The 24502-nt window shown below is 40.4% G+C and overlaps 1 long non-coding RNA gene across 1 annotated transcript in view; it reads left to right on the top strand.

Moving 5' to 3' along the window:
* The first annotated feature begins 857 nt into the window (after window positions 1–857).
* LOC139353031 (uncharacterized) overlaps window positions 858–24502 on the top strand; it is a 329712-nt gene continuing 306067 nt past the window's right edge. Inside the window, exon 1 of the long non-coding RNA XR_011604134.1 lies at window positions 858–1050. This is a non-coding gene — a long non-coding RNA (uncharacterized lncRNA). The remainder of the gene's footprint in view (window positions 1051–24502) is intronic.

Here is a 24502-nt window from a genome sequence, read left to right as displayed (position 1 = left end):
TTTGGGTCAATCCAAAGGTATTGACGAGACTAATTCATTTTAGAAAAAAAAATTTTCTAGCATGAAAATTGTGGGCGCCCAGGCTTAGGCGGTTTGTAGGCATACGAGTGGGCGTGGCAAACTTTTTTTTGGATCAACCGATAGGTATTGACGAGACTAATACATTTCAGTTAAAATTTGTTTTCTAGCATGAAAATTGTAGGAGCCACAGTTTTGGGCGGCTTGTGCGCTCTAGAGTGGGAATCTGAACGCCAAATCCCAATAGCCTAGCTCTTATAGTTTCCGAGAGCTCAGCGTTTATACGGGCAAACGGACATACGGACATGGCTAGATCGGCAAATGATCTGGATAAAAAATATATATACTTTATGGGGTCGCAAACGCTTCCTTCTGCCTGTTACATACTTTCCGTCGAGTGTAGTATACCCTTTACTTTACGAATAACGGGTATAAAAAAGCAGGAGTTCCACAAGTTAACTACACCAAGATCACCTATAATAGTTGAGAAATGGCCATGGAATTGGAGGGTTAAAATAATCGAGCGAAAGCTTAAACAATAGCTCTCAATAGACAATCTTGCCCTCCGCTTACATTGAATAGTACTCGGATCCCCGAAGCAAGCGATGTGACCTATCTCTTTATCTACCTGGACAGACGACTTACCTGGCGGAGACATAATCACACTGAACTGATAATAGTTGTAGCGTTTTAAAGACTTTCGTCCAAAATTCTTTGCTTAAATATAAGGTGGCATGCGACCACCCTTTTTGTTTGGTTTGACGTACATATACAAATTACGAAAAAAAATAGTTCCGTGTTGTACTAATATATAAATATGTTTTTCAATCGCAGATTTGGTCAATTGTTTATCACAGTTGGTTGACTTTTGTACTATTAATTTGGGCAAACATTTTATGGATGATACCAAATCAACGTCGTTCAATGATGCGTTCCAGCTTTTTTGTTGTTCTATATGCCCAAATTCTCCTTATAACCCAATACGTATATGGCATGAATATGTATGAAAGCGAGTTGCCAACAAAAGTAACGGTAAGTGCGACATTAAAAGAAATTGATCTTTTTGTTAAAAACAATTACCTATATATACATACATAAATACCCTACGCAGCTTTCTGTACCTACAGGTGAAGTTAGCTCTATAGGAGTCCCTGGTCTCGATAATCAGACGAACGATGTTCAGATTGTTGGTGGCGGAAGGAAAAAACTATATTTTTCCATATAGGAAGCAATTAGTTGTGTCTCGTTTAACACCTGAAACCACATCTGCAGATGTATTGGAATTTATAGAGCATGAATTCCCATCTCAAAACATCACAGTGGAGGAGTTTAAATTTCCATATGTTTGTAGGATATCTTCATTTAAATTATCTGCTCCTCCTGGAGTATTTAATGCACCAAATTTTAAAAGTTTTTGCTTTAATGAAGAATTAGTCATTAAAAAATTTGTTCCAAGCAGACGGGGACTTAAAATGAAGCTACCTAAGCTTCAAGCTGACTCCTCTGCCTTTTCTGAAGACATTCTGGCCTTAACTGAGACTTGGCTGAAACCAGAGATATCAGATCCTGAGGTTATGTCCAAAAATTTTAGTACGTACAGAACTGATCGCTCTCCTCTAAGGGGGGTGGGGTACTGGTTGCCGTTACCTCTACTTTATCATCGGAGAGCATATACTTTCTTAATCCCATTGACATAGAATTCGTTGGTGTTAAAGTTTCTTTGAAATCTTTTTCTATTTATGTAACTTGTTCTTATGTTCCACCTGGATCCGACTTAACAATTTATGAGCAACATTTTTCTGCAGTAAAAACTGTTCTATCTCATCTTTCCGAAAAGGGTCTTTTCATTGTTTTGGATGATTTCAATCTCCCAGACATTTCTTGGTCCCCTTCCACTGACTTACTTGTTTCTACTCCTTTATCTGTCACTTCGTTTACGGTCTGTTGGAATTATTATTACAGCAAGTTAGCTTTATACGTAATTCACTAAACAGACAATTAGATCTTGTACTTGTTTTAGATCCGTAAAAAGTCACGGTATATAGAATTGACCCACTAGTTGTGCCAGAAAACCGGTATCATCCCACATTGGAACTTTCAATTTGTCTTCCCTGCGTTGATACCCTCTCTCCTCTACTTTCTCCAACTAACTTTGTTAATGCTAAGCGAAAGCCTTAGCATTGCCATCATCAGTACGATTACACTCTATTGAGGCCTCTACAGATCCCGAAATTGCGGATTTATTCGCTGAGTTCTTCCAATCTACTTATAGTTCTGTTTCTTGGTCTAATTTTGGCTACTCTAATCACTTGAACAGGGCAAATTGTATTTTTTCTCCTGTAATTACCGAAAATTCTTTGAAAACTCTGAAGTGACTTAGAAACTATAACGCCAACCTATTCTCCGGGGCCAGATGGACTCCCTGGGTGTGTGCTTAATTTTTGTGCTCGAACTTTTTGTAAACCCATTCTTAAACTTTTTCATTTGTCTATCTCATCAGCTATTTTTCCTACTATCTGGAAAGATTCCTTTATTATTCCACTCCACAAAAAGGGTGCGAAGATGAATGCTTAGAACTATAAAGAAATCTCTAAATTGTCTGCAATTCCTAAAACATTTGAACGCATTATTACCTCTCATTTGCAACATTGGTGCTCCTCTTTGATATCTCCGAGTCAACATGGTTCTGTTAAGCGAAGAACGACCACCACTAACCTCCTCGAAATGACATCTTTTGTAATAGAAAGATTTAACAAAAAATTGCAGACAGACGTTATATATACAGGTTTTAGTAAAGCCGTTGACTCTGTAAACCACTCTTCTTTTATTCAAATTAGATCAGCTCGGGATTCCGAATAATCTGTTGACTTGGACTTCAAGTTATTTGAATGGTAGATCTCAGACGGCTTTATTCAAAAACGCTGTTTCTAAGATGATTAACGTGACATCTGGAGTGCCTCTGGGCAGTCATTTAGGCCCATTGCTGTTTACTCTGTTTATAAATGATCTTCCCTATATTGTAAGTCACTCTCGTGTAAAAATGTATGCTGATAATGTTAAGCTTTGTTTATCATATAATAATATTGCAACTGCCAGCAACGCTATGAGTTGGTACATAATCTTGGCGACCTTCTGACATTTTCCTTCACATCTTCCGGTACCCCTGAGTGTATAGTGGTAAGATCGCCAGTCGATGAATTGCTCCCGTGCATTCTCCTGCTGAAGTCCGGATGTTAACGACTTAAATTGCGCCGTCCTTTCCCGCATGTACCGTTACCATTCTCCCAAGTGTCCACTGCATGGCGGCATATTGTTCTCTCTTATCACCACAAGGTCTCTTACGGCAACTGTCTTTTCTTTCCTTGTCCATTTTGATCGGTTTTGTAATTTTTTTACTAGCCTAGATCGTACCTCCTTGTGATGAATATCGGAAGATGCGGTTAGTGGCCCTCCGATCAAGAAGTGTCCGGAAGTCAATGCAGAAAGAAAGCGTGGGCTGGAAGAAATGGGAGTGAGAGGCCGTGAGGTTAATATTGCCTCTATGTCTGAATATATCGTAGTTTTAAATCTCGCAGCTCGTTTTTCGCCCCGATAAAATTTGTGGTGACTTGTCTCCTTCCATTGAATCTTTTAAGTGCTGCCAAAAACGCTTGAGTGGTTAGATCCGATACAACTTCTAAGTGTACTGCCTTGTTGGCAAAACCACAAAAGATGGCTAAATAGACTTTATGAGGTTTCTTTCCTCGGAATTTGTAATGAGCAAGGAATGCTCCGCAATAATACACCCCACTAATGTTAAACGGTCTTGTTATTTGTACCCGGACTCATGATCTGATTTAACAACCTTGGCCGAGCTCTGCAGCAGGTGATGCAGCGTCTTACTGTTGTCAATGCGACTTGTTTTCCCTTGATAGTCCAGAATTGTTGTCGAGTGTTTGCCAATAGTGCCTGAGGGCCACAATGCTTAAACTGGAAAACTCGAAGCACTTGGTATTGCCCAGAAACGGCTCTAATGACCGGTAATGATCTGACACTGCCACACAATCGTTCTTCTGCAATTGAGTTATAGTAGGCTGGAATGCTTTTTCTTGTATGTGTCGCACTATTCGTTGTAACGCTTTTGCTCTTTGTTCCGGCGTTATTGGTCCTGATTCTCTCTGAGCGTCTGGTCGACTCTTGTTTCCAAACCGTAAAATCCAGGCTGTTTTTTCCTACCAGCATGTCAAATGGCCCATGGTGACTGATTTCAGTGGTCCAGTCAGCGATCTTGATTTGACTCAGGACCTGATTGCTTAAAGTCCGTTTTTTGGGTCCTTTGTGCTCAGTACGTGCTTAGTTTGTTGTTTATAGGTTTCTAGGTTTGTTGTCAAAAATGGCGGGCCATTAAACCACAACTCCTTTCGTTTAAGCTGTGTTGCTGAACACCCTCTGGCTGCTGGCTTGCCGGCGCTACCTGTGCCAAGTGTTGTAAACATTTTGTTGATAGGTAAGGCGCACATGCAGTCCCGTATGTGACCGTGTTTAATTGAAAATAACGCATTTCTCTAGTGGGTTTATTTGCCATTGTATGAGTTGATAACCATTGTCTTCAGGACGAACCCAGATCTGTCGATACATTTTCTCCACGTTTGCTGTGAACACGAACCGATGAGTTCGGAACCGTAACAAAATTGATAGCAAATCACTCTGAACTGTCGGCCCTACCCTTAGGATGTTGTTAAGGCTCTTTCCTGTCGAGCTAGGAGCCGAAGCGTCAAGGACCACTCTCAATTTTGGAGCTGGCTGGTTTTAGGATGCAATGGTGGGGAATGAAGTAGTGATTCCTTGGTACACTGGAAAGCTTTACCTCCGTCATGTGATTCAACCGTTCATATTCATCCATAAAGCTCACGTATCCTTCTAGCGTTGCCCGATCCCGTTTTAACCGTCGTTCTAGACTGGAAAACCTCCGTTGAGCCAAAGCTAATGTTGTTCCCAGTAGCCTTGGATTTTCTGCGAACGGAAACCTTACCATTAGTCGTTGATCCGGGCAGAATTTTAAGTTTGAAAGAAAATGTTATTCACAAAGTCTCTCTTGGACTGTCATTGCAGGTACCTCGGTGTATCTGGCTTCCAAAATATTTCCAGTGCTTGTACCGGATCCTCCCGTGCTTTTGCTGTGATATTTCCAGTATGGCTGCTGGCAGTCTTCGCCTAACTGCGCCGAACACAATCCACCCAAGAGTGGTTTCTTGTAGAGTTGGCATATCCGTCCCCAACTCGATAAGTCCCGGTCTTATCAATCGTGAGTATATATCGGCTTGAACTTTACGATGACAGCAGCACACGTGCCCGTGACGAGGATCCCTGCGCCTGTTGTCCAACTCCGTGAATACTTCGCGATGTACTGGTGGTGGAGAGCGCAAGTTGATCTGCCGCCCTTCTGGCCATGAGATTCAGCTGAGAGCCAGGGTCCATGAATGTGCGACAATTTTCTCGTTGTGCGGTTTGTCCTTGTACTGCCATAATGGCTGTGGCGAGTAATATGTACTCATTCGGCTGTTGTTAGAGGGCCAACGCAGACACCTTGTTGATTATTGCGGCTTGCTGATTTGGATCTGAGGCATCCATCGCTTGCAATGGTTGACCTTGGGTAGCAATGCCAATAACCGGTAGCAATGCAACAACGACAACGAGACGGGTAACTGCTTGTTATTGCCTGCCGACGGTTATCTGGATCCATTCTTCGAAACATGTTGCAGGATAACGGCCGGTGTGAGCCCATGTTGCAAATTTTACAATTGTTGTCTCGTGATACCAATGTTTTTGTGTGTCCCATGGGTTGAGCATCCAATGTTTCCAACATACTGGAGCGCCGTTCTAAAAGGCTAAAAAACTTTCCAGCAACGGGACTTCGGTCGGTGAGTTGGCTGAATCTTCGAGAGCGGCTAACGTATACTGGTCCAGTTTTCGACGCACTAAAAACCCTATAATTGGATCCCAGCTTTTTGTGCAGGTTTCCAGGTTTTTTAAAGTGCTCATTGAATTTTTGACCGTGTCATGTAAGGCCCTGTAAGGCTTATAGTCAACCATATTTGCTATTGCGGCGAATACTAGTATTTTTTTGTTCTGGTACGTAGCCTTCAATCGCAACCAGGTGTCGTCATAGCCACACTGTGAGAAGGCTGTGTCTTTGGCGCTTCGTTTTCTCGAAACAGGTTCATTTCGTATTCCTCATATAATGTGTGGAATGGGGCTAGCTCTGCTTCTGCCAGAGCTGCGGCCCCAGTGTTATCCAATTCGTCGTGGGCTTGCCAAAGAGATCCAGGTGCCTTTCCAAATCGTTACATCTTCTCTGCAACTGTCGGAACACCGTGTCAATTGCGGAGTCTCCTTTGACTTGATCTCCTGTTGGGATCTTAATGTTGGCTGAAGTTCGTCTGGGGGAACGTTATCCAGGAAGATTTTCAGATAATTCTCGACCAGCTCCGTAAGTGCCACTAGACGAGATGAGTAATCACTTCCAGTGGGTAATGCCGCTTGCTGGACCTCTTCATCCAGATCAGAAAATAGTTGCCAGAGCTCCCTTAGTTGTTTTAATCTACCGGCATAATAGCCTTCTCGGAGGCGTCGGTCGGCAGAATCCTTGCCATAATTCTTAATGAGCTGTTAGATTTTTCTTTGCAGCTCGCTATGGTCATCTAACAGCCGATTGTGTAAGTCGATTTTGCTTTGGTTGAATGAAGTCGACATAGTTTAGGTTTAGGTTTGTAACTTACTTTATTGAGCTGTTGATCAGGCCTTATATACTATTATGAAGTCGGGTGTGTAAATGGTCTGCTATGCAGTGCCTCTATGTTGGGGCTGCACCTATATTTGGGTTGACCTAGTGTAGCTTCTGTTGACTGGTCGTGTAGGCTGCAATGTCAGCTGTATGCTGTTTGGTGGGCTGTTCCACTGAGTCTTGGCCGACTGTACTGCTGTAACTTGCAGCATCGGCACTATATTGTGCTGCTACTGTGCGCCTGGTCGCTACTTCATGTAAGTTGCATTGATCGTATGTTCCGCTCGCTGATAACTTACAACTCCGTCGTGCTGCGCAACCTTGCTAGACCGAGCCGAGTAACCTTGGCTACGAACACCGACTACTTAACCCGTTTGCCTATCATGGAAAAAGGGAACTGCGATTAAGAGCACTATGCATTTGACAACTTTTTAATAAGACAAATTAAACAACTACCATTAAACTCTACTCGGATAGCACAGGAGAAAAGAAAAGATGAGCATTTGGGAGAAATAATACCAGCTATCGAAGGCGGCCAGTGACTGAAGCGAGCAGGATATAGGGCTCCAGAACATCACTTCCAATTCTCATCTGGCTATCTTATTTTTGAGCACAGAGTGGTAATCACGACCAAACTGAGGAAGTTGGTACTAGAAGAACTTCATGGTGCTCACTTGGGTATCGTATAATTGAAGACCATTGCTCGTTTGTTTACGAATTGGCAAGGAACTGATAAGGATATTGAAAACAAAGCCAAATTATGTGAGGGTTGCAAAAAATGCTATCTTTCCGCCGAATTACTCTCAGCATCACTGGGAATATCCGAAAGCACCCTGGGAACGCGTGCATATCAACTATCCTGGCCCTTTTCAGGGCAAGATGCTATTAATAATCACTGACGCTTACTCCAAATGGCTAGACGTGGCAGTTACGAAATCAATCACAACATCAGCTACCAGCGCTTTACTGGACGATCTTTTTGCGAGATTTGGAGTACCCCAGATGGTAGTTTCTGATAACGGAACCAATTCCGCGAATAGATAAGTGGGTACCAGGCAAAATTGTCAATAATTTGGGTGACCTTCATTAAGAAATCGAGCACAACAACAAAAACTGTATTGACATATTGACCAAATAAGGAGCGCGCTGGAGCTGGAACAACACCTCAACCAGTTACGGGAAGGATGAGGAAGTAAACAACGAAATCCTCCCAATTAGTGTCGAAGTGGGCCAAAGCTTCAATACTCCATGCACCACCTGGGCGAAGATGCAGACGATGACCAATTTAGCACTCCCGAGAACTAAGAACAAAGGAAGGAGTCTGGGAGACAGCATACACCTCAGTCGGCAACACCACCACAACAGATCCTTCGGCGATCCACCAATGTTCGTAAGCCGAGAGTAATATTTTCCTTATCATCCTGAGAGGGAAGAAATGTTAAGTTTAAAAGAATGACAGCCCTATTCGTTGGACCAGGTCACCCTGTGGATTGAGTGTGGCGATGTCGTTATCTTGTTGACTATCCTATCATGTTCTCTTATCCCCATCTCTAATTTTGCTTTGACTCTTAAGTTTGTGCATAATGCGAAAACCATAAAATGTATGTACAATGTAGTCTAATCAATAAAGGACATATCATGTCTGATCACGTCAAAAGCTTAGAAACCGTAAAATAAACTGCTATAAAAAGTACAAAAACACAAGTAGGCCATCTAATTTTTAATGATTTAACAGTCTTTGCTATTCCATGTATTTAAACCAATGTAAATTTCAGTTTTCAAAGCACCCGAGCCCGAACAATTTGTTAACCCATTCTTAAACTTTTTCATTCGTCTATATCATCAACTATTTTTTCTACTATCTGGAAAGATTCTTTTATTATTCCACTTCACAAAAAAGGTGCGAAGATGAATGTTTAGAACTATAGAGTAATCTCCAGATTGTTAGCAATTCCTAAAACTATAGTTCGACACACTTAGACCTCAATGGGTCCGTTGTGATACCGCATGATCTCGTTTTTTCCTTCTCTAGAGTCCCGTTTCTAGTAGTTTCAGCCTGTGTTAAGCTGATCAGCATGTCTTCCACCCGGAAGATTTAATAAAGGCACTTATGCTTTTGAGATTAATCTCCGATATTTCGGTAAAATCGTCGATGAAGGGGCTTCTTAAGTGTTTCAGTCTTCCTCATCCCTACAGCTTCTGCAGAAATCATTTTGCGGGGCTTTAGCCTGCCGGCATGTGCGCCAACAAGCCAGTGGCCTGTAAGAGCTCGGATTAACATGCCACACTCTGTGCGGCTGAGTTTGAGTAACTCCGAGGTTTTTTTGTTGTTTATCACAGGCCATGTTTGGTGAGAGATGCGACACTGTGGTGCGTTTTGCCAATGGGTGTTGGCTAGTGTGTTGAAGTGGTTTTTTATGTTTAGCTTGCAAGTAGCCATGGGCATACCGACATTTTCCTCTCCTGGTAGGAGAGGCTTGGTGGTGCCCTGCCTGGCTAATTCGTCAGCTATGCAGTTGCCTACGATGTCCCGGTGACCCGGAACCCATATTAGGCTGATAGTAAACTGATTTGCCATCTCGTGGAGAGATCTGCGACAGTCTGCTATTGTACGGGAGTTGGTGTTTGTCGAGTAATAGCAGCTTGGCTGTCACTATATATGTTTAGGTGCCCTCTCTGGAGGCTAAGGTTCCCTAAACAGGTTAGTGCTTCTTTTATAGCGTGGACCTCCGCCTGAAAGACGCTACAGTGGTCCGGGAGCCTGAATGACTTCCTGATATCTAATTGTTCGGAGTATACACCTCCGCCGACGTGTCCTTCTAATTTGGAGCCATCTGTATAGAAACAGATTGCGTCCGTCGTGCCGGTCGGCCCTGTTCCCATTCCTCTCTATAAGGAATCAGGGCCTCAAAGGGTGTGTGACTGTACTCAATAGATTTGCATAGATCCGTGATCTTCGGAATCGATTTATCATGCTGGAGAATTTTAGCATGGCCATAAAATTGGGCTTTGTGCAAGACGGTCCGCCACAGAGCCACTCCGTACAGTAGGATTGGCTTGACTACTGCTGTGTATATTCAGTTAACTATTCTTGGGGACATGCCCCATCTTAGCCCGATTGCTTTTTTACAGGAGTAAAGTGCAATGGTCGCTTTTTTGGTTCTCTCTTGGTTGTTTAAGCCCCATTTGAGGCGTTTATCTAGTACTAACCCCAAGTACCTGGCGTGATCGCTAAAGGAGAGATTACAGTTGTTTAAAATGGATGGGTTAAGTTGTGGAATTTTGTACCTATTTGTAAATAGAACAAGTTCTGTTTTCGAGGGATTTACCCCGAGTCCGTTCGCTATCGTCCATTCCGAGAGTATTTTAAGTTTAGCGGTCATAAGATCGCAAAGTGTTTGTGGATATTTTCCATTAAAGATGATGGCGACGTCGTCTGCGTATGCCACGACCTTACAACCTCCTCCCTCCAGAATCCGCAGTAGTTTATTTACTGCGCTATTCCACAAGAGGGGTGATAGTACACCTCCTTGCGGGGTGCCTCTGTTCACTAGTCTAGTCTGGGTTGAGGTCCCTAGTGTGGCTGTGACCATTCTGCATATCAGCAATTTTTGGATTAGCCTTACCATTGGCGGCTCAACCCCTAGTTCTGTGAGAGATTCTGTTATAGCAGTGGGAAGCACGTTATTAAAGGCTCCCTCTATATCCAGGAAGGCGATCAGTGTGTATTCCTTGATGTTAAGTGATTTCTCGATGCTGTTTACCACCAAGTGTAGCGCCGATTCGGTTGACTTACCTTTGATGTAAGCGTGTTGTGCTTCTGATATTTGTGTCGGGTCTACGGTGGCCCTTATGTGTAGGCTTATAATTCTTTCAAAGCTCTTAAGCAGGAATGATGTTAGGCTTATTGGCCTAAAATCCTTTGCTGTGGTGTGAGTGGCCTTCCCTGCCTTGGGAATGAAAACCACCTTTGTTTCTTGCCATGCTGTTGGTAGTTCTCCTACCGCCAGGATGGATTGGAAGACTTTTTCAACCAGTTTATCGCTATTTGTCCTGCTTGCTGGATGTGTGCCGGTATTATCCCGTCCGGTCCCGGCGATTTGTATGGTTTGAAACTATGAATGGACCATTTCATGTTGCGGTCTGATAGGAGTGGATCTATTTCGATTCCCTCTCCTGCTCCTCTTTCGGGAGGATGACCTGCTTGTTGGCTCCCCGGGAAGTGAGCGTCTAGGAGCAGGTCCAAGGACTCTTTACTGGAGTCTGACCATGATCCATTTGCTTTTTGAAGATAGCCCAAAGGCGCGGCTGTCCTAGAGAGTATTTTCCTGAGCTTTGCGGCATCAGTTGTTTTTTCAGAAGGTCTGCCATGCCGTTCGTTTTGCTCTTCTAATGGAATTTTTGAAGGAGGCTAGTTCAAACTTGTAGTTCAGCCAATTGGTGTCCTCATTTCCCGCCTTTGCTCTGTTAAACAGGCATCTGCAGTTGGCTCTGAGGATAGATAGTTGTTGGGTCCACCAGGGGGGTTTTTTCCTTCCTCTTGGTTTCTCTGTGGGGCATGCCACTTTGAAGGCAGTGTTGCATGCCTCTGTGAATTTGTATACTGTTTCGTCCAGCTCATGTGGGTTTGTGATGCTTTCTGACGGTTCCATGAAGATCCTCTCCATTTGTCAGAACTTCTTTGTACCTGTGCCAGTCGGCTCGTCTGGGGTTAGCAAAGCTGACCGGCAAGGGCGAATCAAGGGACAATACGGTTTCTATGAATCTATGGTCCGAAAAGGAGTTCTCGTCAAAGACTGCCCAGTTTTTGACTGCGCCTACGAGTGAATCTGATACCAAAGTTAGATCTATGATCGTTTGGCAAGCTTTAGTTATGAAAGTAGGGGCATTGCCCCTATTGCATAAGAATAGGTTCGAATTTAGAATAAAATCAAAAAGAGACTCACCTCTGTCGTTGTTGTTTGGGCAACCCCACTGGGTGTGATGGGCGTTGGCGTCACAGCCTATTACCAATCCGTTCTTGAGCTTTTCGCATTCCTCTTCTAGTCCTCTGACCAGCGCATCTGGGGGGTTTTCCTTCTCAAAGGCCAAATAGGCCGATAGAACCCTTATAGAGCCACTTTGCAGCTCCAGGCTTACTGCGGTGTTGTCTCCGTTGCTGTAATTGCGAAGTAGAAACATACTAAGATGCCTTATGGCTAATATGCAGGTTCGAATTTTACCTTCTTTGGGGTCAAGCATAAGCTTGTATTCCTTTGTTCCTAGTCCAGCAACCTTGCCTCGTACTACCCAAGGTTCCTGTACGAGGACTAGGTCGGCTCCGCCTTCTGTCAGGCGAAGCAGAAGTGCAGCAGACGCTGCTTTACTGTGGTGAAGGTTTATTTGTAGAAGTCTTAGTGACATCTACAGCTTCAACCTCCACCACAGTGACGTCGGCCTCCTCTGTGTCGCTTAGGTCTACGTCCTCAAATGCCGGTCCGAGCGCTCGCATCTCTCTGCTTAGCGATGAATCGGTAGAGTAGCCGTCCTCCGGCCCACCAGGTGCCTCCAACTCCTCAGCAAGCACCTGCTCGGCTGGGTTGCCGGCAGAGCTGCTAGCGGCGTTGGAGTCGCCCTTATACACTTTGATGTGTATCGCACTGAACCCGAAGTTCAGCACTCCTCGAGCAGTCTCGATCGGAGCAACTGACTCCTTGCTCAAAACCAAAACCGCCTGGTTGACATCCCCTTCATGCTCCTCCACCTAGACGACTTTCCGGTGCTTCGTGGGAAGGTGCGGGTTGCATTCTTGCAACATGAAGAGGATGTCCTCCGGCGCCTTGATCGCTGCTGGAAGCCAGATCCTGGCTCGGGGTCTACTGGCGACATCGCACCAGTCAAGTGCAACGATGTTCGCCCCTTCGTATACCTCGCCGAGCTTGCTCGTCGCCTGTTTATACATGTCAGCCGACCTCTGCCTGTCGCAGGCCACCACCTTGACGCTGCCCTGGTACCAGCCCGCGTCCATGCAGCAGGGCGAGGTGCCTGGCTTCTCTCGTACCATGCGTAGGCAAATGAGGGAAAGGTGCGACTCCACTGCCTTCCACTTGTTTCTGGGGATCCTGCCCTCCGGATTATCCCTGTCAATCAGGCCGAGTAGTACACGGTTCTTCGTGATTTCGGCGAAAGAGACCGATGGCTGGATCTTAGATCTCTTCGCCGATGGCCCGGGTAGTTCGAGGGATCGCTGCCTTTTCGCCTGAGTCGCCTCTTGAGTGGGCTTTTCCTGCCCGTAGTTTGGAAGCACCTTCCTTGCCCACTCTACCTTCTTTAGCCATTCAGGCGAAAGCGTGGCAACGGTGCTCCTGGTGTGTGAGCGCAGAGTCTGGGCGGCAGGTCGCCTTTCTGCGTATGTATATTTAGCACCAGCGGGTGGCCCGAGCGCCTTGGCAGTGCCTACCGTTGCTTTCGGCGCAGATGCGCACGTAGCGGAGGCGTTTGCGGCTGGCTTTCTGCCACCCATCATCTCCAGTTTGGGATGCGGCCCTTTCTGGACCGTGCTGATATGGAAGGTGGAACCAGTGTTGGTCTTATCCATGGGTTTTTTAAGAGTAACCGTCTCTGTGTTTTTTGTTTTTGTGTTTTCTGTTTTCTGCTCCATAATTTGGTCCCACGAGTTGCGGAGAAGGGGAAAAGTCCGCCCGGGCAGAGATCCGCGATGCCCGGATAAGGCGGTAGTTAAAACAGGGGGTCGCCATGTCCCTAAGCACACCGTTTGAGACTGGGCTAGTTTTGATCCGGGCCCCCAGCCAGGCTGACTCTTGGCACGGTCCGTATTACACCGTAGTCCGGCCCGTTGTAAGATGTTGTTTGGGAGGGGAGTTGGGTAGGTGTTGTGTTGGGAGTGGGTTTGTGTAAAGCAACTATTTAGATGCGGCTGAACAACTCGCATCGTCGGTATTGCTTCGTTGCAAAATACCCGCTGGCTGTCCAGGACTGTTTATTTACTGGGATTTCCGTCCACGGTTCCGTGTTTGACTTATCAAACCAGCTTATTCACAGTTGGCCTCGAGAGAGGTCGCCCGCTATCCGCAACCTGCGACCCGCTCGGTTGCCCCAGCTAGGCGACTTTGGAACCATCTCACAAGTTCCTCAGCCGAGCCTTTTGCTGTTTACTCTGTTTATAAATGATCTTCCCTCTATCGTAACTTACTCTCGAGTACTAATGTATGCTAATAATGTTAAGCTTTTTTTTATCATAGTCAGTCAGATATTATTAGATTCTAGAAATGGTGACAGTACAATCTTTTGAATTTAAACTATCTTAAATGCAACATTATGACTTTTTATAGGGGTACGCCAACATTCATGAGTTACTCTCTTCAGAACATATCCCTGGACCGAATATACTCAGTAAACGATTTAGGTGTTCTCCTAGATCCTAAACATAAATTTGACTACCAATTAACCTCTACTGTAAATAAAGCTATGAGTGTTCTTGGGTTCATAAAGCGTTGGTCTAAAGAATTTCATGATCCATACACTACCAAATTATTATTAACCTCCCTTGGTCGTCCTAATTTAGAATACTGATCTTCCGTTTGGAGCCCTTAGTATCAAGTGCACATTGACAGTATAGAGTGCGTACAGAAACAATTTCTTCTTTTAGCCTTACGTGGGTTGAACTGGGATCAAAATGTCAGGTTACCTTCTTTCTCGAGTAGATTGCTATAAATTAATTTGCCTAATCTAGTAAACCGTAGAACTATGCTTGGTACTATTCTTATGAATAATCTTATTCTGTAGATTTGGTAAGCCGCCTAACTTTCAATGTTCCTGTTAGACTAATGCGAAACTACTATCCTTTCAGCTTGCCACGATGTTCATCTAATTTGAGTCAGCACGAGCCCTTTCGCGATCTTTCTTATAATTATAAAACCCCATATCATTTAATTTGTTCCTCAACTTCTATCCCTGTACTAAAAACTAAAATCTTAGCTCATTTGCTTTAATCTTGTTGATTTATGTTTTGTCCTGTCTTTATTTGTTCTATGTACCTTCCTCGCGAACCGTATTTGCCCGAAATAAAAATGGGCCCGCGCGTAACAAGCACGTGCTTGGTGTCGTTTGGGCCACTTGTTTGGACTGCTCTTAATGCATCAGCGTTGAATAATAATATATAAATATATTATAGTATATGGTTTATATATATAATTATGTATATATATAGTTATGTGGGGCAATGCATACGTCACTAATTGCAAGTGCACCCAAAGTCTAGACTAAGCAACCAGAACGAATCAAGTTACACTATTAACTCGTTCCCACACTTTTGGATCCTCAATGGAAAATAATAATGTGAGAGAAAACCAAAGATCTGGACTAAACATTTGGATTGAGCCGCCGATGCACTATCAATCAACTATCCAAAGGGCAATTAGAAAACTCACTCAATTAAAGCTAAGTCCACTCATAAAAAGCTCTATAGCTCAAAACCGAGGTATGATCGTCGAAGAAGTTTACGATTTGTTAATAGCAAGACGGTGTTCTTCCAACAGAAAAATAAAATTGTAACCAGATAAAAATTAAATTAAATAAAGTTATTTTAATAATAAACTTATGGTGCAAACTTGTAACTGGCGCAGTCGGTAGGATCTTAAAGGCCTTTTAAAAAGTCACCGGTACTGATCAAGTAAAGGATAATACTAAACGACTAGTTTATCCTGATCAGCGAAAAATCCGTGAATATACAAAACAACAGAGAACCGCCAAAGAATCTATGTGTAATTTTCGCGAGCTGAATCAAAAAAAAAAAATTCAATTCGATCAATTCGTGCTTTAAAGTTGAAAACAAAGTGCCAATATTGAAAACAAAATAAAGAAACAAATAACATTAAACATGGCAAATCCACCAGCATTACTGCAGTTGTCTGAGATTCATATAAATCAACTAATCGGACAAATCAAGGAGCTACTTTATTTCGATGAAAATCCATTAGAATTAACACGCTATATTGCAAGAGTAGAGTTTTTACTCCAACTATACCCTACCGAATATGCTCGTCAAATCCACATCATCTATGGAGCCATTGAGGGGTCCATCAGTGTTTCAGCTCAAGCAGTCAAGGGGAGAAATCCAACGCATGGGGAACAACAAAAGTGGTCTTAATCAAAGCTTTTAAAGATCACAGGCCATACGAAGACATCATACAACACGTTCGTGCCACCCCATACCAAGGAAGCATCAGTAAGTTCGTCAACGAACTAAAAACCAGATCATCAAAAGTACATAATAAGTTAGAAATAGAACCAGATCCAAGAGAAAGATTAATTTATACAAGCACCTTAAACAAAACAATTAGGGACTGTACCGAAAGAAATCTTCCTGATAAATTGTTTAACTCTCTGTCCAAAAAAGATAGAAGCAGCAATGGGTTTAGGTCATTGCGATGCAGACCCTTTTGATAAGTATAAACCTAGACGCCACGATAGTCAAAGAAATTCGGGAAATCAAAACTATTATTGTCAAAGGAATAATTATCATTCGTATAGTTATCCAAGAAACAATAATAATTCAACTAATTCAACAAATCCTCAAAGTTCATGAAATAGAAACCAAACTGCCCTCAAAATCAGGGACATTATCATGAGTATAGGAAAAACTTAGACCAAGGTAGGGCCCAGAACCCCTTACATTTTCAACCTGTTGAAAGATAAAGAGAGAATGACAGTGTACAGAATAGAATGGGCGTACAATACATGTCAGAGTAATGATTAAAGGAAAACTTCTTTGAGCCATGACCCTGTGGTCATCTATCAATATAATTACGAAATTTTTTTAGAGAAAACGAAGAACAAGATGAAAAATAAAAGTATAAGATTGGAGCCTTGCAAAATCTGCCCAGTTAGACAAGAATTTTAGTTACACAAACTTTCTGAAAATTATGATATTTTAATGGAGAGAGGGATACCGGGCAGTGGAAAGCCCAATTTTATGGTCACGCTAAAATTGTGCAGCATCGATTTCGAAGAAAACGGATTTAAGCAAATCTCTTGAATACAGTAACACACCCTTTGAGGCCCTGATTCCAGATAGGGAAGAATGGGAACAGGGCCGGCCGGGCTCGACGGACGCAATCTGTTTCTATACAGATGGTTCCAAATTAGAAGGACACGTTGGCGGAGCTTTATTCTCCGAACACTTTGATATCAGGAAGCCATACCGGCTCCCGGACCACTGTAGCATCTTCCAAGCGGAGGTCCACGCTATAAAGGAAGCACTTAACTGTTTAGCCAAGCGACTATTAAATCATTCTATTCGGTAAACACAAGCTCCCGAACAATAGCAGACTGTCGCAGATCTCTCTTTGTTGGGGCGGTGCGGCTTGATCGATGAAATAATTGAAGCCCCAAGATCGAATGGTACGCATAAAAACACGGGGGGTACTTTAGGGTTTTTACGCGACGTGCGTAGGTGTTTATTGGATCACTTTGAAATAAGAACTCTTAAGCCTAACTTAACTTAAGCGCTCCAGAGCAGAGCGGAGAGTTAAGGGAGATATGGAGAGGGAGAGCGGACTCCAGTGCGAGCGCGCGAGATGTAGACATCTGGATAAAACTGCCGCTCGACACTGCCTCCTTTTGACGTAAACAATTCGGAAAGTATGTAACAGGCAGAAGGAAGCGTTTCCGACCCCATAAAGTATATATATTCTTGATCAGGATCACTAGCCGAGTCGATCTAGCCATGTCCGTCTGTCCGTCTGTCTGTCCGGATGAACGCTGAGATCTCGGAAACTATGAGAGCTAGGCTATTCAGATTTGGCGTACAGATTCCTGAGCTTCTTACGCAGCGCAAGCTTGTTTCAGTAGACTGCCACGCCCACTCTAACGCCCACAAACCGCCCAACACTATTACTCCTACAGTTTTGATGCTAGATAGAAAATTTTAACTTAAATGTATTGTTCTCATCAATACCTATCGATTGACCTAAAAAAAAGTTCGCCACGCCCACTTAAACGCCCACAAACCGCGAAAACCTGTGACGCCCACAATTTGCATGCTAGATAAAAAAATAACTGAAATGTATTGGTGTCGTCAATACCTATCGATTGATCCAAAAACAAATTTGCCACGCCCACTCTAACGCCCATAACGATTAAATCTGTCTACCGCCGGTAGGTGGCGCATTTTAATCTCGCTTTGCTGCTTGCATATCTCCATTTCCCTTTAAGTAACGGGTATCTGATAGTCGAGGTACTCGACTATAGCGTTCTTCCTTGTTTTGTATCATCTCACCCAAGCAAAATGAATTTGATTCTGGCCATTCAACATTTTCTAAAATATCTTTTTCAATTAATCTCTGATGTTTTATTGATGTCGTACCATGGTCTTCATTACTTAACTCTAAAAATTGTGTTTCATTAACATTACGTTTTCTTTTGTTATCTTTGCCACAAAGAATTTTTTTATTTACTTTAACTGTAGTTATTTTATGTGCTTTTGATCTAAACATTGTTCTATTACCATGTAGTGAGGCCCCAGTTAATAAAACGTTTTTATAGTCTTCGATTGTAAGATTTCGTGAACTCACTCCCTTTGCTTTATTATGTGAAGATTTAACTTGATCTATTCTATAACAATAAACCTTTGAGCACAGACCTACAAATTCTGTCATGAGTTTACCGTTAAGCTCATCTTTAAAAAACCCTAAACTTTTTTTGTTAACTCTTTTAAAGTTATATAGATTAATTCTTTCATCTGAATAGTCCGATGTATCAAATTTTGCTTCAAGATCATTACGAATATATTTATAAAAATCTTCAGTTTTTATTGTATAGATAAATGAATCAGTATCCATATAATTTAAGAGTAACTTTTCCTGAAACTTTGGCTTCATATATTGATAGTGAAAATTATACATTTTCCATTTCGATAAGTCTAATACTGCAAATCCTAAATACATTGGCTTATTAAATAGAACGGACAATCTTTTCATTTGAATTGCATAGAAATTATCATTTTTTTTAGTTGCACTATGAAAATTGGATTTTGAAATTAAAGTTTTGGCACAATGTGCTTTTCGTCCAGTCTTCGAGCTATCCGGAGCTTCCCATGTACTAATAAGATTAATATCGACCCTGCGCTCGGGATCTTCCATTGTTTTTCCGTAAACAGAATTATTCATTAATTTAAAAAAATCTTTTTCAAATTTATTTTTTGCATTTTGCCTATGTAAAGTACTTAGATCAATGTAATTCTTTAACCAAGGCTTTTGTAAAAACTGAACACCTCAATGGATCTTTTTCAATACAAACCCATTCTATATACATTGTTGCAAATTCCGATAATGTATTACATAGTTTTTCTTATTTCCCAGGACAAAATAGAAGATCATTGTGAAGATCATGTAAACGGTATGGATATATTAGGTCCACTTCCAAAAAATAACCGTATTTGCTATCGATTGGAATATTATTAATATCAAATTGTCTATGTCTGTGGTAGACATCCACTTAAAATCTTTATATGGTAAAGGTTGTGACATTGCCCAACCATACAAGTTATTCGCATCTACATACATTAAAAATGAAGACTCCTTCGAGGAATCATAATCTGACAAATATTTATTATTTGCTTTTGTATATCTATGACAACATTGAACTAAACCACCTAGAATGCTACTTTGAATAAATCTATACATAAATATATCTGTCAGCGATTCAAGTTGAATATTTGTAGTTTTCAACATTTCCTCCCAAGATAGACCTGGTAACGTAAAATACGAAGCTGGGTCAAATGAATAAATTTGCAAACAAATTTTTAGGAAGTTTTCAAAAATGTCGGTTTAAAGAAATACATCAGTTTTTAAATATAATTCTAAATAATCTTTAAGAGTGGAACAAGAGAAATGCGACCAAACTTTAAGAGCTTGATCATAATCTTCCTGAGAGCATTCCCTTTCCGTTAAATTACTATAGAATGCTTCCCTTGGTGGGAGGGAAGTTTCCTCGAGTCTACTAGCGGAATCTAAATATTCATAGGGAAATATACCCTTCTTACGCATTATCGAAATTCTATATCATTACTGAAAAACGATTTTACAGTTTTTAATTGATCGTCAACTAAATTAGAAGCTAGGGTATCTAAACTTGATGGCATAAATCTATATGTATCGAGAAAACGAATTTCAAAACTATTTCCACTTAAACTTTTTGTTTTTTTTGAGACAGAAATATAGTTTTCCTTATTTATTGGTATTACGGAAATTTCACCGGGAATCTTTCACAACTCTTGAATAAATAAATGACAGTCGTATTTCGAAAAATTTTGAAAAAATACTGGTACGAATTTGTTAACTTTATAATCCAAGTTACACTTAGAGTGGGCTCCACCTCTAAAGCGACCTGTGAAATGACAATGATCTCTAACCCTATCAGTCCCTAAATCTTTCTGACAAATAGAACAATTCAATGAATTGTCAAATATTTGCTGGTCATCTAAAGTCATTCTCATAGGAACTATTTTATTTAAGTAGTCATCACTCAATTTAGTTAAATTTTTTATCAATGAATCTACAAAACTTACTCCCGAATTTTTTCCTGTTTCTAAAACAAATTTATCTAGTCTAGAACCAAAAGCACACTTTATATAATACGCATATGATATTGGAATATGTTCATTAACATTAAATAATTCTAGTAGGTTACATCGACTATTCATTGGTTAGAAGAGATGAGAAGTATTGATTTTGAAAAATATTTGATACAAGTGTAACCAATAGGACACCATCAAATCGATAAAGGAGACACAAAATCATAGAATAAAGGAGAGTGTTGGTTAGACGAGGTCGCACATACTTTGTTGCAGGTGGGAAAGGAAAGGTAATTTTTTATACACACCATTATACTCAGGTAGCCAATAGGGGACAGTTTGGAAAAAATCATTTCGAGTTTGGGAAATAACAAAGATTTTCATTTGTTGAATTTCTAGAATGCACATTTTTGGGTAAAAGAAGAGGAATAATCAAAGATTTTCATTTGTTGAATTTCGAGAATGCATATTTTTGGGTAAAAGAAGAAGATGAAAACCTGTTGAAAATTTCCTTATAAATTGTGTAAGCATATTTAAAAGGGTAAGACGAGATTTTTGACTTAGATAGACAACTTGCATTCAGTTAAAATAAATAACTTTCTGAATGTATTTGACGGAATTCTGTTCAATGCACACTATGTACGGCTCCAGTTCATACAATCAATACTCTTTGAATGTGAACGAGGTAATATAAAAAATCTATTCATGGAAATCATATGGACACCTGCGTGTGGAGCAATGATGCAGCCACTGAGGGAGTTGATACTTGTGTATGCCATCGAATTTCGGATTACAAAAAGGAATAAATACTATAATCTAGAAAAATGAATGAAAATGATTAAATAAAATAATAATAAAAACATGTTCGCAATACCAAAATAAATGAATAAATGAATTATTATGCTACAAAATAAACTTCTGACTTTTTATTTCGAGTTAAAATTACAGGTACGGAGAATGGAAAATATTTCCTTGACTGAGATATGTCCGCTACTTGCGAGTTATTTCGCGGTCGTGATTTCAACCCCTATTATGGGAACGTATTCGAGCTAGCACTCAGCCGTGAGGTCGTTGGCGTGAGGCCCATGATCTTGTCAATGAGCGTGCGCCTTCTGGGTTGTGCATGTGTCCCTTTTATTGCGGTCAGGTAATTGACAGGTGCCCATGTTCGGGTAGCTCCTGCTTGAATTCCTTTTATGACATGTTTATGACCGATTTGTGGAAAGGAGAGAATCTTAGACAATTTACCAGTTAAACATTTGGGGCGGAAAGAAAAATGTGTATTTGAAAATATTCCACATCTGAGAATCATTAACTTGTGAGATTTATTTTATTGGGGTTCTTTTGATTTCTAAATTAGTTTTACAATCATAGGAAACATTATTCCCCAACATGATCGGACATGTTCCTCTAAGATAACAACCTTTGTATACGTAAGGAGGGGAAGGATACATGGTCAATATTGTCACATGGGGATGTGAGGGCGATGGGGGCAATTAAGTATACTCCTTATGGACATGATCGTGACATTTTTATGACTTCAAATCCCATTAAAATCAGTTAATTTATTGGATTGGGGGCCATTAATATGCTAATTGTCCCAGAAGCCGCGTTTCCCTACTACTAACATTTATTGAGTTTATCCGCTCATACATCTCAGTTGATAAAACAGATTGGGATGTATGGCTCAAATACTTCGTATATTGTTTCAACACAACACCCTCTATGGCACATGACTATTGTCCATATGAGATAGTTTTTGGAAAAACTTTAAATTGACCTACAAATTTTAATACTACTGACAAAATAAAACCACTATATAATATATATGACTACGCTAAAGAATATAAGTTTAGACTAGAACAAGCTTTTAAGATAGCTAGATTAATGTTAGAATCTCATAAACAGAAACAAAAAATTAGCTAAAACAAAAATACTTTGAACCTTGATTTAAAATAGGAGGTCAGGTTTTATTGGACCCTATAAGGTTGAAAATATAGAAAAAGTAGATAACACTAATTTCAAATAATAATAAATAATAATTAAACAGTTCATAAGGATAGGCTAAACATTTTTATTTCATAAGCACTTTTATACAGTTTTTGCGTATTGCCATACATTAAATAAATAAATAAAAAAGAATATCTATATATACAAAAAAAGAAAAAAAAATGATATCAATTTCTTTTGATTCAAACAAAATTTATGTTTTGAATAATATGTTTTCCAAATTTTTTATATTTCTTTTACAATACAAAATAACTTCTATAATTTTTAAATGTATAAGTTCTAGAAAATAATTTTAATAACTAAAAATAATAAAACAAAAACACCTCTTAACGAGGTAAAAAGTAGTGGCGAACGCGCCTTTAACAAAATGTTGTGATATTAACAATTGTGACGAAAAATGATATTACTTTCGATAAAATAAATAAACTATATTAAATTTATGAATTCATGCCTTTCCCTTTGAAAAAATCTAATAAGAACATTTTTCATCAAATTGGTTTTTTTATTGTTTATTCCAATAAGTATGAAATATTTCGTATACGGAGCTGAAACGAGTTGCACTTTTTATCGCTTAATATTTTCCAAACGGTAATTTTTAGGGCAAAAAGTGTTTTATATCAAAAGTTGAGGCATTTTAAGGGCTATATGATTTGAAGTTTAAAAAGAAATCGTTTGACTCAATTTTGAGAAAATAGTCAAAAAGTGATTTTAAAAAATAACTTTTTGTCATAACTCGAAATCTATTATATTCAGGCAACTTTACTATATGAAGGGTATTTAGAAAATTAAATTATCTTTTCAGAGGTATATAGAACGTTTCTAGCATTAGTTGTTTAGATACTATAAGAATTTTAAATCTTGCTTTTTTACTTTAGCGGGTTTTTCCAAAATTCGTAGAACAAACGTTTTCTATTTCAAAGTACTTTATACACCCATAGGGTTTCCAAAACCCTAAAACTAAGATGGGATGCATACAAACCCACAAACAAAGGGACAAACATTTTCATTTTGGGAAGAAGAAGATCTTGTTTTTTGAATTACTTTTGAACGGGACATCGGATTTCAACAAATGAGGTGTCATTGGACGCGTATTCTCAGTATGAATAAAACTAGTTAAACAGCCGGCGGCTTTTATCCCCACCGTATCCAGCAGGTCAAATTTTCTAAATTTTTACTTTTGAACTTTCACCGCTTTTTCTCCCAAACAAATCTATTTTTCGAAAGTCTTCGTATGCAATCTTCTTAGTTAGTGCAATACCTTTCGATTGGTGTATCACTCGTTACGATCGGACCATAATGGCAGATTTTCAATTCTGCGGCTATATATAGTAGTTGTCTTCGCACGCTCTCTTGCGCGCTTCGCCACTACGTGTACTGCCGTGACTTCATTTATTACGTTTTAAAATTTAAAAAAATCATATTCTTTTGAAAATAACATAACATAAGTAATAACATTAAAATAAATTTTTAAAAATGTTCATTTATTTTATATACTCGTATATATATACTGAGAAAATAACTTCATAGAATTACGTAATTTTTCAAAAGTAGGGAGATGTAGTCTGCATATTTCCATGGCCTGAGTACAGACATATGCAATGAATGCAAATACAACTTCTCTCGCGCTCTCGCTGCTATCAGCCAGGCAGCGCTGCCGCGACTAGCTAGATGTAAAACACTCTAATTTTGATCATCGAAGAATAAAGATCTTGCAGTGGCCGATGGCCATTAAAACCAAATTTAAGTATTTTTCTGGGTTTAACATCAAAATATCTAATGAGAGGGAGGACAATAAATACAGGAGATTAATCCTATAAACATAAGCGCTTTTATGAAATCTTCTAGGTGGAAGACATGCTAATCAACCTAACACAGGCTAAAAATTATAAGAAAAAGGGACCCTAGAAAACGAAAAACGAGAGTATGCGGTATCACAATGGACCTACAGAGGTCTAAGTGTGTCAGACTATAGTTCGGCAGCCTTTCTAACCTAACCTAACCTAATAGGTAGAGATTATTTGAAAGAATGTAAACCCAAAATAAACTATGAAGACAAAACTGTGACGTAAGGAATAGTAGAGGTCACCACTGTGGCTATGATCCTTCTGTGCTGCTTTGGTCCTCGAGCATTGGCCATC

This window comes from Drosophila suzukii, chromosome 3, assembly GCF_043229965.1.
Source record: "Drosophila suzukii chromosome 3, CBGP_Dsuzu_IsoJpt1.0, whole genome shotgun sequence".
NCBI lineage: Eukaryota > Metazoa > Arthropoda > Insecta > Diptera > Drosophilidae > Drosophila > Drosophila suzukii.
Note: the sequence above shows the minus strand (reverse complement) of the source record. Positions and strands in the feature narration are given on the sequence as shown.